Source organism: Pongo abelii, chromosome 2 (genome assembly GCF_028885655.2).
Source record: "Pongo abelii isolate AG06213 chromosome 2, NHGRI_mPonAbe1-v2.0_pri, whole genome shotgun sequence".
In the NCBI taxonomy this organism is placed as follows: Eukaryota; Metazoa; Chordata; class Mammalia; order Primates; family Hominidae; genus Pongo; species Pongo abelii.
The window spans coordinates 189,138,532-189,154,304 of record NC_085928.1 but is presented as its reverse complement, the minus strand read 5'-3'; the positions used below and the strand labels follow the sequence as shown (position 1 = coordinate 189,154,304).

The window sequence follows — 15,773 nt, the reverse complement described above, 5'->3', positions numbered from 1 at the left end:
ATGTAATTTGTTGTCATCTGCCCCATTTTTTGGCAATACAAAATATTCTAGTATTATGTTAGTAATAATGAAAATGTCCATTGCAAGCAATTATTGACTAACATTAATAGTGATTTATCATCCTTCAGTATTTGATCTCTGGCAAACGGGCTATTTCACAACAGGAAAGCTTGAAGTAATAACTTTGGCGAGCAAAGAAACTCAGATCTCCCAGAAGTGCAATCAGAGAGAGGGTAGCTTAATTTCAGCACAGTGTCACCTAGCTAAGATGTGAAGAGAAGTTCTATGAATGAAAGCAACAACAATGTGAAGTCATGTAAGCACAGATTTTTAAAAAATCCATCTTTTCAATAATACAATACAGCCAAAATACTTCAATAGTGGGAGAGAAATATTAGTAAGTGGTCTTTATTTTCCCTTTCAAGCATTTACTATTTATTTATACTTATGTACAGTTCAATGTACCAAGTATCTTGGAAATTATAATTACTATACCTTAAAAAGCAAGCAATGAGAATGACAAACTGAAATGGGAATAACTGTGTAAAAGCAGCAACATACATGATCAGTGAGTAGAATATTACCATTTTTTTTTTTTGAGACAGGGTCTCTCTCAGTTACCCAGGCTGGAGTACAGTGCTATGAACATGGCTCACTACAGCCCCAACTCCAGGCTCAAGCAATTCTCCTGCCTCAGCTTCACGAGTAGCTAGGAACTAGAACTACCTGTGTGTGCTACCATGCCCAGATAATTTTTTTTTTTTTTTAATGCAGAGATGGGGTCTCGCCATGTTGCCCAGGCTGATCTCGAACTCCTGGGCTCTGGTGATCCTTCTGCCTCTGACTTTCAAAGTGCTGAGATGAGAGGCGTGAGCCATAGCACCCAGCCAATACTGCCACTCTTATTCACTGATGCTCTGTATGACATTACCAAGGCATGCAGTTAAACAATAAATTACTTACAATGATTTAATACATTAAAATGCTTTTTAATAAAACTTATCAACTGACAAAAACTTTTAAACTGGCTATTTAACATAAGTCATTAAAAGCTGTCAATTATTTCAAACAACTGCTTCACGTGTTATGATTCATGAGCTAACTTTTGCTGACATTAAAATAAAGGCACAGAGGAAGACATAAGAAAGTTTGAAAAAGGGAACTTTAAGATCTAAAACTTTAAGCCGTCACTAGGGAGTAAAGAGGTAATTCAGGAAAGGGAACGACTGAAGAGATTAAAGTGAAGAGAAATGGGAAAGTTTTTAGGTTGGACAGAGATACTGTAAAGGACAACTCTTTTGTGTATGTGTCCAATAATTATAATTACAGAGATAAATATGTGATGGAGTATCCTGACATGGTAAAAATTCAGAGTGAGAGCATCTAGTACATGGTATATAAAGAAGACATTCAAACCTCTATTTCTTAAATTACAAGAATTTAAAGGTTAAAATAAAACGAGAATATAACCTTTGAACTTCACCTAGCTGATACTCTTTTGATAGTTGCTTTATGGTGTATGTGACTATAATTTAGTAGACTTATACTAGTTTTGAGGGACATAAGAAAAAAAGGCAGAGAAAATATGTTTAATTATCTCCACTGTCAATATTGGAAGTTAGAAATTTAACTTCTGACACAAACCCCTCAAAATAATGAAGTATTAAAAAAATAAAATTATGGGTTCTATTTCTACTGCATAACTCACAGAATTATAACAATTAGCTAATTTATTTAAAAAATCTACTTTCCCATCTAGAATCAGCTAATTAAGATGTGCTTGGTTTCTTTGTTACAACTGGGATTATAATACTAGTGTTCTTACCCATCACTAGTCTACTCACAATAGTATCATTAGCACTAAGATCCAAATAACAGTGCTGTATTTATGACTGCACTTTAGTTTCCACAAAAGCAAAATTCTGAGAACAGCATGAGTCATTATCCCTACGGTAAAAAAAAAAATAATGTTTCTTTGGTCAGAATATGAAACTTATTGCTGATACCAGTAATTTAGTCTAGAAATTCCTTTTCTGAATAAAAGGAACAGAATGTTTCTTTTCTCTGTTCACACACTCCAAAACTAACAGAACTGTCCATCTGTCTGCTTTTACTACTCTCCATATCTGGTGTGTGGTGACAGAAAAACAACCTTTAATCTAGCTATTTTCAGTACTGCTCTTTTGTTCTTCTGTTCTCTCAGTTTGTCTTTTTGCCAGGACAAAACACACAAATACACACATATATAGAGACACACAAACACTCTCCGACCTTTCTCTTCCTAGTGGGGTATTTATGACAAAATCATGCATTAATACACAGATAACATTCTAAACGTGGATATGTATATCCATAATGTTAAATGTTAAAAAGTTCTCAGGTTCACATTTTATATTTCATCTTAAAACATCTTCATTAATTAAAAGGTAAAAGTTACAAAGGTAAAGAAATACTGATGTTATTATTTAATTAAAGTGTGTCCCCCCCAATTTCCTCAATAGAATGTTGAAATGATCTCTGCTGTTTTTATGGCCTCCTTTAATTGTTTCATTTGTTGGTACCTCTTACTCTGCTCATTCAAATGTGGAATGCATTCTTCATGACATCACCACTTTCTCAATCTCCAAGGTTAAAACATTTGGTGCTTTCAACTCCTCTCTTGCATGATATCACTTCGACCCCTTAAATTACCCTCAAATTCATCACCTTTTTTTTCAATCTTCTCTATCACTATTAGACCCTAAAAGAGTTCTCATATGCAGGACTGATCTGTCTCTAATTCAACAAGCATTCATTAAGCAATTACTTTCTATAAGACAGCTGAAGCAAAGGGATGGGTGATGGAAAGGAAAGGAGGAGAAAAACACTCATACAAGTATATAAATGAAGTATATAAATGAAGTTGAAAAGATCTTATTATCTAACAATCTACAAGGCAGAATGTGGTAATTTTAGGAGAAAGTGGACCTGATTTCTGACAGGTACAGAATGAGAAGAGTGCAACAGGTTAAGCAGACAGTATGAACTAAGACAAGAGGCCCTGAAAGCACAAAGTATCCAGTTTCTCCCCTGCCCACTTAATTATCCACAGTGTCACTAGAATGGGCTATCTAAAAACATATATCTAATTACACCATTACTCAATTAAGACAATATTGTGAATCTCTAGTAACTATGCAATATAGCCTTGACTCAAAGCCTCAAACATTACAACTGTGCTCTTCCCTTATTTTTCCCACACTCCAAGCTCTAATCTTACTAGATCAATCTTTTCCCTTTACAATTTTTTGCCTTTGTAAATATGCTCCATGATCTTTTACCTCATATTCACATTTATTGCCATTTTAATCATACTCATCCTTTAAATTCAGCCCAAGTATCTTCTGTAAAGCCCCTTCACAGTCTTATTAAACTTGGCTGATAATTCCAGATGAACTTTTGAATATTTTTCTAAATTCAAAAACAAAAATCAAGGCAAAACTTCTTGGTATTTTGAGAACAGGGAGAACTGACATCTTTACAAGATGTTTTTCCTATCCAAATATGTATTCTCACTTACCTATTTTTCAATGTTTCTCAGTAGTTAATTTTTCAAATTGAACTATAGTTAACATACAATGAACTCTGCACATCTTAAGCATTAAGTTTGATGACTTTTGACAACTTCTTACACCCATGTAACCACTGCACAAAACAAGATATATAATATACATTTCTATTATCCTAGAACATTCTGTCATGCTCTTTTCCAATTAATTTCTCTCTCTGCCCCCAGGCAATCACATTTTGGTTTCTGTAATTATAGATTAGTTTTGCTGATTCTTAACTTTACATAAATTGAATCACAGTGTATACTCTTGTATTTGGCTTCTTTTGGTTAACATACTGTCAGGTACAGAATAAGAAGAGTGCAACAGCTTGGGATTCATCAATGTTTTAATGTATTAGTGGTTAGTTCTTTTTAAGTAGTATTCCAAAATACACTACAGCTTGTTTATACAATTTCCAGTTGTTGAATATGTGGGCTGTTTCCAGCATTGGCTATCAAAATTCTTACATCAATTTTTGTTACACTTAGCAAAATGCTAGGTTGTAAACTTGCAGAAAAGAGTTAATATTCTTATGCTTATCCTTAAAAAAGCCTGTTTGCAAGGCTGGCTTGGCGTCTTGGGAACTTGGATCTTGGATTTTAGGAGAATCCCTACCCTGATTCCCATCTGATAAGACTGGCTCCATGTGTCTAAAGCATTTATGATAACAATATGGTTTATGCTTAATACCTGCCTAGTCTGGAATTCGGGTGTGCGCTGAGCGAGGGTATGATCATACTGCGGTAAAAGCCCTGGGCACTGAATCTCTAGCGAACTTCCCTGGCTGGTTAGATTTCACAAGTATTGTTACAGCTCTTTGCTGGGGGAATTAAGTGTGTCTTGTGAGACTCTACGGAAGAGGATTGTTGGAAGCTTGTACCTGGCCTCCCCTGGATTTTGCCCCATTCACCTTTTCCCTTTGCTGACTGTGCTTTGTGTCTTTTCACTGTAATAAGTGACAGAGCCATGAGTATGACATCATGCTGGGTCCTGTGAGTTGTCCTAGCAAACCATGGAACCTAGGGATGATTCTGGGAACCTCCTGACACATAAGGTAAATGTTATGTTTAACTTTATAAGAAATAGCTCTTATATTCCCACCAGCAATAAGTTAGAGTTCCAGTTGGTCTATATCATAACTATTCAGTAGTATCAGTCACTTTTATTTCAGCTATTCTAGTGGGTATCTCATGATGGTTTGAATTTGTAGTGGTATCTTACCATGGTCTTAATTTGCATTTACTGATGACTAATAATGATGGTGGAAATCTTTTCATGTGCTTACTGGCCATTTGTATATCTTCTGTGAAATGTCTGCTCGAGTCTTTTGCCCATTTTTATATTAAGTAGTTCATAATTTTTTAAATGCTAATTTCTGAGGTTTTTTTTTTTTTTTTTTTTTTTTAATTTTTAGAGACAAGGTCTCACTTGGTCACCCAGGCTGGAGTGCAGTGGTGTGATCATAGCTTACTACAGCCTCAACCTCCGGAATAGCTGGGACTATAGGCATGTGCCTCCATGCTCAGCTAACTTAAAAAAACAAAACAAAACAAAACAAAAAAACAAAAAAAACCCTTTTTTTTTGTTTTGTTTTTGTTTTGTAAAGACAGAATCTTGTCTCACTATGTTACCAGGCTGGTCTTGAACTCCTAGCTTTAAGTGATCCTCCCACCTTGGCCTCCCAGAGCACTGGGATTAAAGGTGTAAACCACCACACCTGGCCTTCAGAGGTTCTTTATATATTCTGATACACGTCCTTAATCCCTTGTAAATGCTGGGAATTCTGTTTTTTTACTCTTTCTGTATCATGTCTATTCATTTTCTTAATGCTGTCTTTTGATGAGCAAAAACTATGAATAAGACCTATTTATCAAATTTTCTTTTGAGATTAGTGCTGCGTCCTGTCCAACAAATCCTTGCTCAGTTTTAAAAGATTTCTTCATGTAAGCTCTGCTATGGTTTATTTCTAGATAAGTGATCTTTTTGTTAATTTTATGAATGGGTTTTTCTCTTCCACTATACTTTATAATTAGTTATTGTTCAGATAAAGAAAAACTATAGCCTGGGCGTGGTGGCTCATGCCTGTAATCCCAGCACTTTGGGAGGCCAAGGCGGGCGGATCGCCTGAGGTCAGGAGTTTGAGACCAGCTTGGCCAACATGATGAAACCCCATCTCTACTAAAAATACAAAAATTAGCTGGGTGTGGTGGCAGGTGCCCATAATCCCAGCTACTCAGGAGGCTGAGGCAGGAGAATCACTTGAAACGAGGAAGCAGAGGTTGCAGTGAGTGGAGACTGGGCCACTGCCCTCCAGCTTGGGCGACAGAGTGAGACTCCATCTCAAAAAAAAAAAAAAAAAGGAAAGAAAAGAGAAACTATAGTTTATATATTAATGCTATAATACCAAGACACCACACAGAAAAAGATGGATAAATCTCACTAAATAAAAGTCAAAGATTCTGGTCTATCAGAAATACCATAAACCAAAATGAAAGACCACTGGCAAACTGGGAAAGCACCTGCAACACATACGACAAAGGGCTAATTTCTGTAATTTACAAACATTTCAGGCAAGTCAATAAGAATTTTAAAAGGCTATAAATACAAAGTTTTCAGAAAAAGAAATTTAAGTAGGCAACTAACCTAAGAAAATATTTAAAAATGCAAATAAAAACAAAAATATATCCCCATTTTTAAACCTATCATACTGAAAAAAACAAGTTTGATGAAACCTAGTAACTGCAAAGATAGCCCTCTCAGATTGTTGGTAGGAATATAAACTTTCTGGGAGACAGTCTGACAATATGATTCAAATTTTAAATGCACTTATTCTTAGATTAGGCAACCCCACTACTGGGAACTTATTATATGGATGTCTTTGTAAAAATTCACCCAAAAGTAAGCCAAACAATATTCATTGCAACAATATTCATGAAAGCAAAAACTAGAAACCACCAAAATCTTCATCAATAGGAAGATGATTACATAAATTATAATAAAGCATTTTATGGATTACTATATAGCTGATAATATCAATGATACAGACTTGTAGGCACTGACATGAAAAGATCTCCAAGATGTAGCAAAGTCATGAAGGAACAGCTGCAGAATAGTTTATAAAAAAGGGGTAGTATTATATACTTCGGATCTTAAAATATCAGAGTAAAGACCTTTGTGTCACAATCATTTCTAAATAAGGAGAATGAGAAAAACTCTTTCTCTGATGAAGCTGGAAAACTGTAACCCTAAACCATAATATACAAAGACAGGGAGAAAAAACAAACAAACAAAAACCTCACCGGAGGTGAGGAATGTTAAATTTAAGTGCCTAAAGAAGCCAGTCAATTCTCATGAAACCCCATTAAGTTCAGGACTAGGAGGTTCCTGGAACTACTGGAATTCCAGGTCTCCAACTCCAGTTGGTGTACTCAGTGACTTCCCAATCATGCAGAAATCAGAAGGCATAATTTCTGGAAAAACTAAACTCAAGATGCTTTGGACTTCAATAGATACAGAAGTAGATATGACTAAAACCAGAAGATTATGTGCAACTCTAATGAGACCCAAAGTCCCTTTCTTCAGTATTTCTCTAAAACATAAGCAGCCCCCACAGAGAAGACTATAGATTTCCTCTGGAAAGGATTCAAAACCAGAGAAAACAAAACTAACCTAAAGAAAAATTGTGATATGAAGATTTCCTACAGCATAGTTTACCAATAGACAAGAGCTCTGACTTCACACCCAGAGCTTTCGGTCAGCTTTTCACATCTTTTAAATATAAATGACCACCGAGGATCTTCATGCATTTGAGGAATGTCTCCAATATTAAAGATTGAGACCAAAATGAAACAGAAGCGGTGAGAAACAGAGAGAATGATGGGACAGAGGAAAATGTCAAAGAAACTGTAAAGATAAAAGACTGCATCCTTACGCAGAGGAACCAATAAGACCAGAGAATAAGAACTGGAAAAAAAAAAAAAAAAAATCAACGAACGTTTGAAGTTAAAGTTAAGGCAATTTTCCAGAAGGCAGAATAAAAAGAAAGGGATGAGTAAGGGGAGGGAATGGTAAAAATTTAGAAAAGCAATCTAGGAAGTGTAATATCTGGCTAGTAGGAGATCCAGAGAGAATAATGAAAACAAAGGAGAGGGAACTATCAAAAAAGGCAAGGATACTTCCAAGAAGAGAAGAATGTAGGTCTGCAAGCAGCAGGGACTTACGGAGTACACAGCACAACAGATAAACGATGCACACCAAGGTACCATACCATAAAATGAAGAGAAGAGATTAATCACTTCCAGACAGAGAGAAAAATAAACAAATAAAAAAATCAGGAAACAGAGTGGCACTTAGAACTCTAGCAAAATTGAAAGCTGGAAGATACCAGAGCAATATCTGGGTAAAAATGATTTTCAATCTAGCATTCTACACTCACTTAAAATATCACATAATTGTAAGAGTAGAATAACACATATTCAGGTATGTAAAATGTCAAAAAAATTACCTCCCAGTTATCTCTCTCCAAGATGCCACAAGAGGATAAGCTCCTATAGAATGAGGTAGTCAACCATGAAGGTATGGGGCATAGGAGGAATCAATGCTTCCACACAGGAAGCAGGTGTAGGGAATTTCCAGGATGAGGACAAAAAGGAGCCTTGAGATAACAGCTGTGAAACAGACCTAGCAAGCAATCAAGATTAAATCAGAAATACTGAAGGCTCTACGAAGGATATTATACGAAAATAACCAAACTAATTATCACATGTGAGAGTTATTGCAAAGATGGATTGAAGCCCATGGAAAGACAAATTCAGACACAATGGTAACTAAGCAAATTTCTGAGATGAAGCAATTAATTAAAAAACAACAACAAAGTTGTAGCAGAAAAAATATAACGCCATGTAGCATTTGCTTTATTACTATATGGTCATTGAATAATGAAATAACTAAATGTGGACTTAACCAGTAATGATTAAATATAGGATGATGAGATAAGGCACAGGAAGACATGAGCGTTAAAATTATAAGAGAAAACTAATGAATAATGTCAAATATTGGTGGACCAACACAGAGCAATATACCCCATTATTATAAGGTGGCAAATACCAGAAGTAGTAGCTTAAATAGTTGAAAGTGGTTTCCTGAAGCATGACATGAGATAAGACAAAGTTGTGAGGGGGAATGGGGGGGAAGTGAGATACAGTAATGAACTGATGTTTTGTTTGTTTCTGAGATGGAGTCTAGCTCTGTTGCCCAGGCTGGAGAGTGCAGTGGCACAATCTCGGCTCACAGCAACCTCCGCCTCCCAGGTTCGAGCTATTCTCCTGCCTTAGCCTCCCGAGAGCTGGGATTACGGGTGCTTGCCACTATGCCCAGCTAATTTTTTTGTATTTTTAGTAGAGACAGGGTTTCATTGTGTTGGCCAGGCTGGTCTCAACCTCCTGACCTCATGACCCGCCCACCTCAGCCTCCCAAAGTGCTAGGATTACAGGCATGAGCCACCATGCCCGGCCTGATGTTTTTATTAACCTTTCAGTTGTAATTTGAAAATAATATGCATGTATTATTTTATTTTAGCTTTACCTGAGGTATAAATTAAAATTCAGTTTGATGAGTCTTGGTGAATGTATAGTTGTAAAAACCACCACTACAATCAAGTTTTAAAACACTTCCAGGCCGGGTGCAGTGGGTCACGCCTGTAATCCCTGTACTTCGGGAGGCTGAGGCGGGTGGATCACCTGAGGTCAGGAGCTCGAGACCAGCCTGGCCAATATAGCGAAACCCTGTCTCTACTAAAAATATAAAAAATTAGCCAGGTGTGGTGGCAGGGGCCTGTAATCCCAGCTACTTGGGAGGCTGAGGCAGAAGAATCGCTTGAACCCGGGAGGCGGAGGTTGCAGTGAGCCGAGATTGTGCCATTGCACTCTAGCCTGGGCAACAAGAGTGAAACTCTACCTCTAAACAAAAACAAAAACAAAAAAACACTGCCAAAACTCACCTCTACAAGTTTCCTTCCTTTGTAGTCAATACACCACTTAGGTAATTACTGGGGTAAGCACTTAAGTTTAGGTCTACGAACCATCAATCCATTTTTAATAAATTTTTTGTTATTCTAGCACTTTTTTTTTTCGAGATGGAGTCTCGCTCTGTCGCCCAGGCTAGAGTGCAGTGGCACGATATAGGCTCACTGCAAGCTCCGCCTCCTGGGTTCCCGCCATTCCCCTGCCTCAGCCTCCCGAGTAGCTGGGACTACAGGTGCCTGCCACCACACTTGGCTAAGTTTTTTTTTTTTTTTTGTATTTTTAGTAGAGACGGGGTTTCACTGTGTGTTAGCCAGGATGGTCTCCATCTCCTGACCTCGTGATCCGCCCGCCTCAGCCTCCCAAATTGCTAGGATTACAGGCGTGAGCTACCGCGCCTGGCCTTTTTTTTTTTTTGGAAAAGACTATTCTTTTCCCATTGACTTACCTTGGCACCTTTGTTGAAAATCAGTTACCACATAAATAATACCTAACCTAGTTTATTTATGTGTTTTTATTAACAAATAAGGTAACATATAATATTGAAAGTAAAAACGTTCAATAAAATTATTATAAGTGTTACATTTCATTAAATCACGGGAAAAAGATCTATAGGATATACCAATTGTCCAAAATAAGAAATTAATTGAAAAATATTACTATATTAAGAATTACTCTTTCTAGATTCTCAAATCTTTCATCTATCTATATGTCTATCCTTATGCTAATACTGTACTATTTTGATTATTGTAGCTTTATAGCAAGTACAAATCAGGTACTTGTAAGTGTTCAGATTTTATAGTTTTTGTGTGCAGTTATGTTTTTTGCACTTCCATATAAATTTTAGAACCAGCCTGTCAATTTCTATGAGAAAACCTGACAAGATTTTGATTGGGACTGCACTGAACACAGTGGACCAATTCATGAATATAGTGTACCTCTCAATTAACTTAGTTCTTCTTTAACTTCCATCAACAATATTTTGTAGTGTTCAGTGTACAGGTTTGTGTATCTATTAAGTTTATTACTAAGTATTTAGCTATGCAATACTACTGTAAATGGTTTTGTTTTTTAATTTCATTTTTGGATGGTTCATTACTAGTGTTTAGAAATATAATTAATTCTTGTTTGTTATCTTTTACTCTACAGCCTTGCCTAAGTCACTTGTTAGTTCTAGTAGTTTTTTTTTTTCTTTTTGGTAGATTCTTTAGAACTTTCTCTATAAATGCCATCTGTTTGGTTTTACTTCTTCCTTTCCATTCCAAATATCCTTTAAATTTCTTTTTCTTGCCTTACTGCATTAGCTAGGACCTCCCGGATAATGCTGAATAAAAGCAGTAAGAGGAAACATCCTTGCCTTGTTCTTCATCTTAAGTGGAAAACTATAAAATCATTCACCATGAAGTATGATTTTTTTTTTCCACAGACATTCTTTATTAGGTTGAGGAAGTTGCCTTCAATTCCTAGCTTGCTAAGAGTTTTTATTACAAATTTGTATTGAATTTTGTCAAATACTTTTCTGCATCTATTGAGATGATCACTTTTTTTTTCCAAATTTATCTTATTAGTATGGTGTATTACACAGAATTGATATTTCTAAGTTAAGTGAGCCTTGCATTGCTGGGATAAATCCTACTTGACCATGATTATAGTATTATCCTTTTAAATATAATATTGCTAATTAAACATGCTAATATTTTGCTAAGGATTTTTGTGTCTACATTTATGAGGAATACTGGCTGCTAGTTTTCTTTTCTTGGGATGCCTTTGTGTTGGCTTTGGTATCTAGCAATACTGTCCTCATAAAATGAATTGTGATGCTTTCCTTCCTCCTGCTTTTCTGAAAATGTGGTTGGAACTTGTATTTTTTTTCTTCCTTCAGTGTTTGACAGAATTACTAGCTATGCCATCAGAGCCCAGATTTTCTTTATTGGAAGTTTTTAACTACTAATTCAATTTATTTACTCTATATAGGTCTATTTAGATTTTCTACTTCTTTTGGAGTCAGTTTTGGTAATTAGTATCTTTCAAAGAATTTGTTCATTTCATCTAAGTTGCCAAATTGGTTGTTGTAAACTTGTTCATAATATTCCTTTATCTTTTTAGTATTTATAGTATCTGTAATAATACCCATTCTTTCATTCTCAGTATTTCTAATTTACATCCCTTCTTGATCATTTTAGCTAAAGATTTACTGAACTCTTTAAAGAACCAGCTTTTGATTTTCTTGATTTCTGTTCTGATCTTTATTACTCCCTTTCTTCTACTTACTTTGGTATACTTTACTCTTTCTTTTCTAGCTTCTTAAGGTAGCAGCTTAGATAATTGATTTTTTTACCTTTCTTCCTTTCTGGCATAAGCATTTAAAGCCAAACTTTTCTTTCTTAGCACTGCTTGAGAGCTACATACCAAATATTTTCTTACATTTTGTGTTCATTTTCACTCAGTTAAAAATATTTTCTGTTTTGCCCAGTGAATTTTTTCACCCACATGTTACTCAGAAATAGTATTCATTTCCACATATTTGGGGATTTTACTTATTTCTTTCTATATTCCTTATTTCTCTCCATGATTTTTAATTCCTTTGTAGTTGCAAAACATACCATATAATTTCAATTCTTTCGTATTTATTAAAACATTTCATTTTTGTGGGCCAGTATACTATTCACCCTGGCTAATGTTACCAATGCACTTTAGAATAATGTGTTTTCTACTGTTCTTGGGTATTCTGCAGATGTCAATTAGATTGAGTTGGCTGATTGCTTTATTCCTGTCTTCTGTATCCTGTTTTCTGTTTACTTATTCTATCAATTGTTGAGAGAAGAGTATTAAAATCTCCAACTCTTCTAAATATTGAATTGCCTATTTCATCTCTCAGTTCTATCAATCTTTGCTTCATGTATTTTGTGCCTCTCTTAAGTGCATATACATTCAGAATTTTTATATTTTCCTGCCATATTTGTCACTTCCTAATTTTGAAATGTTCCTCTTTATCTCTAATAATACTCCTTTTCTTACAATCTATTTTGGTTGACATTAACACAGTTACTCCAGTATTTTGATGCCTGTTTTCTGAAGAAGGAAATCATCCAACCTCCTCACATTGTCCTTACTGGAAGATACATTTATTTTGATGATAAAAATTAAACAAAAATTTAAAAGGGGAATATAATTATAGGTTCAGAAGATATTTAAAATGAAAGCATGTTTATCACAATTTTATACTAATACAATTAAAAATCTGTGTTGAAAAGCATATATGAACAAACGTATTTCTATATCCCCTCCAATGTCCCCCACTAGAATTCACTCCGTTACCAACATTGGCTTCACTTTGGGGAGAATGTGAGTGAGTGGTCAGGAGAAACTGATACAGGAAATTAAAATTTGCGAATATGTCTTCTCCTTTATATATTTTTTTCCCTTACAAAAGCAAGGCAAAAAAATAGGTACTGATTGTTTCTTGAATTATTCGTAATATGAATGACAATGCGAGTACTTCATTATTAAGCCTGATTGAAGCTTCTAGTTTGGTATATCTATTACTTAGTATGTCAAAGAATAGCTTTCTATTCCTATTTTACTAAGGTCGTGTGTGTGTGTGTGTGTGTGTGTGTGTGTGTGTGTGTGCGCGCGTGCACACGCATGTGCATGTCTGTGCTGGAGAAAGGAAGAAGGAGGAAGGAAGGGAGGGAGGGAAAGAGAGAGAATTAATGTCTGTTACAGGTTTCCTAAGATTAAAATGACCCTTGTATTTCTAGAATAAATGCCATTTGGCTATGGTATGTGTGTGTGTTTTTAACAAACTACTGAATCTGCTAATATTTTATTTAAGATAACTAATACTTTAAGTGAGATTGGCTTGTAGTTTTCTTTTTGTATGTGTGTAATGTCTATGTCCACCTCTAAAACAGAGTAAGAAGTGTTATAACAGCTTTTAATATACTGAATGTTTGAAAGAAGAGTAATGAGAAGGGGCTAGCCTGAGTAGGTATTAAATCCTTAGTTATAAAAATAGAATAGTATTGGCCCATGCAGATCCAGAGAACAGAACTGAGTTCAGAAACAAACTTAAGTACAATAGTTGCTGCAATTTTGTATAGGGAAAAACCCCAGAACCTTAATTAGGACAGATTATTTAATAGATGGTCCTGGTAGAATTGATTAGTCACGTGAACGGAAAAAAAAAGTTTTAACTGCTTTAAAATAAACGAAGAAAACTTTAAAATGCTCCCAAGTAACACAAAAGATTGAAGACATGGAAAAACATTCCACATTCTCGGAAAGGAAGACAACCAATTCACAAAGATGTCAATTCTTCCTTAGATAATCTACACATCTGATGTAATCCCAAGAAAATGCCAATAGGATTTTTGTGTTTGTGTGTAGAATTAAGCGTGCTGATTCTAATGTTTAAAAAAAAATTGCAGGAGACCAGAAAAATTAGGGGAGGGGAGAAGGCAGGGGGAGAGAAAGGTCTAGCCCTACTGGATAGGTCACTTCAAAGAGGGCTTGTGGGGCTGTGAAACCAAGAGGTCTTAACAGTATGACCAAAAACTGAAGTTCTCTATAGGATGCTGTAGCACTCAATGGTGCTATGTTTTCCTCAGGAGATACGACTCAGCCACTCATAAACATAACATGATAGTCCATGATTGTTGACGTGGGAAAGTAAATAAATGTCTCAAAAGTTTAACCAAACTTTCTCTTCTCTGGAAAAAAAAATTATGAAACTACAATAATCACAATGGTAAGATTACCATTAAATTAAAAAAATAGACACAGAATGTGTTACATGATAAAGGTATCATTTCAAATCAATAGGGAAGAGACCACCTGGAAACGGCTAGACATTTGGGAAAAAAGAGTGGGTTTCCAATTTATACCGTATATTGAAATGAATCTTAATAGAATAACACAATATAAAAATAAAATTATAAGTATATAACATTTCCCCTATATTTGCAAAATTTAAAAAAATGCTAGAACATAGAGCAAAAAGATAGACATAATGAAACAAGGGTGAAAAAGATATACAATAAATCAAACAGGTTCAACAACTTAATACTTCCTTATTGCACAAGTTCTGAAGTAAGAGAAAAATGGAAGAAAGGAAATTAAAGATATAAAAGAAAAACATTTGGGAGCTGGAGAGACTTACATGTTTAGATTAAAAGGGACCAGTGGGCAGAATAAATGTAAAAAACTATACTAGACAATAAAAGATACAGATAAAAGCTTAAAAGCTTTCAGAGATGGAAAAAGAAGTAATCTGCAAAAGAAAAATTATCTGACTGGCAATGCTATTCTCATCAATAACAAGTAAAAAACAATGCAGTAATTAAAATGCTGGAAAACAATTTGACCAGGAATTCTATACTCAGCAAACTATCATGTGTAAAGAAAAAATAAAAGTATTTTCAGACAATTAGTTTCCCACAGTTTTACTTCTCCTGAACCAATTCTAAGGCACTTAATTGATTAATTACTCTAGCCAACCAAAGGTGGAGGTCAAGAAAGAGGAAGAGACCACATGCTAGAAATGGTGGAACTGAACCAGTGGTCAAATAACGTAAGCAAATCATTAAGAAAAAGCAGTCCTGAGATAAACTTTAATTATAGAAAGTAATATGCCCAAACTTGAAGATGAAATCTGAATTCCAGAGTAAAAAGTGTTCAGGAAAAACAATACAACAGGTTTGAAGCAACAGATGAAGAACTGAGGAGTCCAGCAGCACTAATGGCACGTTGAATGCCGTTTCTATTGTTTTCACAATAGAAAAAAGAAAAGTAATTGGAAACTTTAGGGGAAAACAAAAAATGTATAACATCATGCTAAAAATGAAGCAAAAGAGCACAATTTTGAGCAGTATGTGGAATATATGAAAAGATAAACCATATGATCTGAATGCAAAGAATATTCATTGCGTAGTTCATGATGCTGGACACAGATTCAGAGAAAGAAATCCAACTGTAGCACTCTACTTGGTTGTAAAGTGAAACATTTTTATATAATATTAATGTAAATACTACTGGGTTCAACTATTAAAATCTATCTATAGTTAAAAAGTAAGAGGATCTAAATATGGTTATAGAACAGAATGCAAATGTTATCAATACTTGACAATATAAAAAGTAATTATATATAACATTTTGTGGAAGG

The 15,773-nt window shown here is 35.0% G+C and overlaps 1 protein-coding gene and 1 non-coding gene across 3 annotated transcripts in view; one reads left to right on the top strand and one right to left on the bottom strand.

Annotated features, from left to right (window-relative positions):
- Nucleotides 1-15,773, bottom strand: part of PIK3CA (phosphatidylinositol-4,5-bisphosphate 3-kinase catalytic subunit alpha) — a 91,252-nt gene that overhangs the window by 56,404 nt on the left and 19,075 nt on the right. The window lies entirely within an intron of this gene.
- On the top strand, nt 14,104-14,231 carry LOC112132898 (small nucleolar RNA SNORA25). Its single transcript, XR_002914600.1, has one exon. It is a non-coding gene; the product is annotated as a small nucleolar RNA SNORA25 (small nucleolar RNA).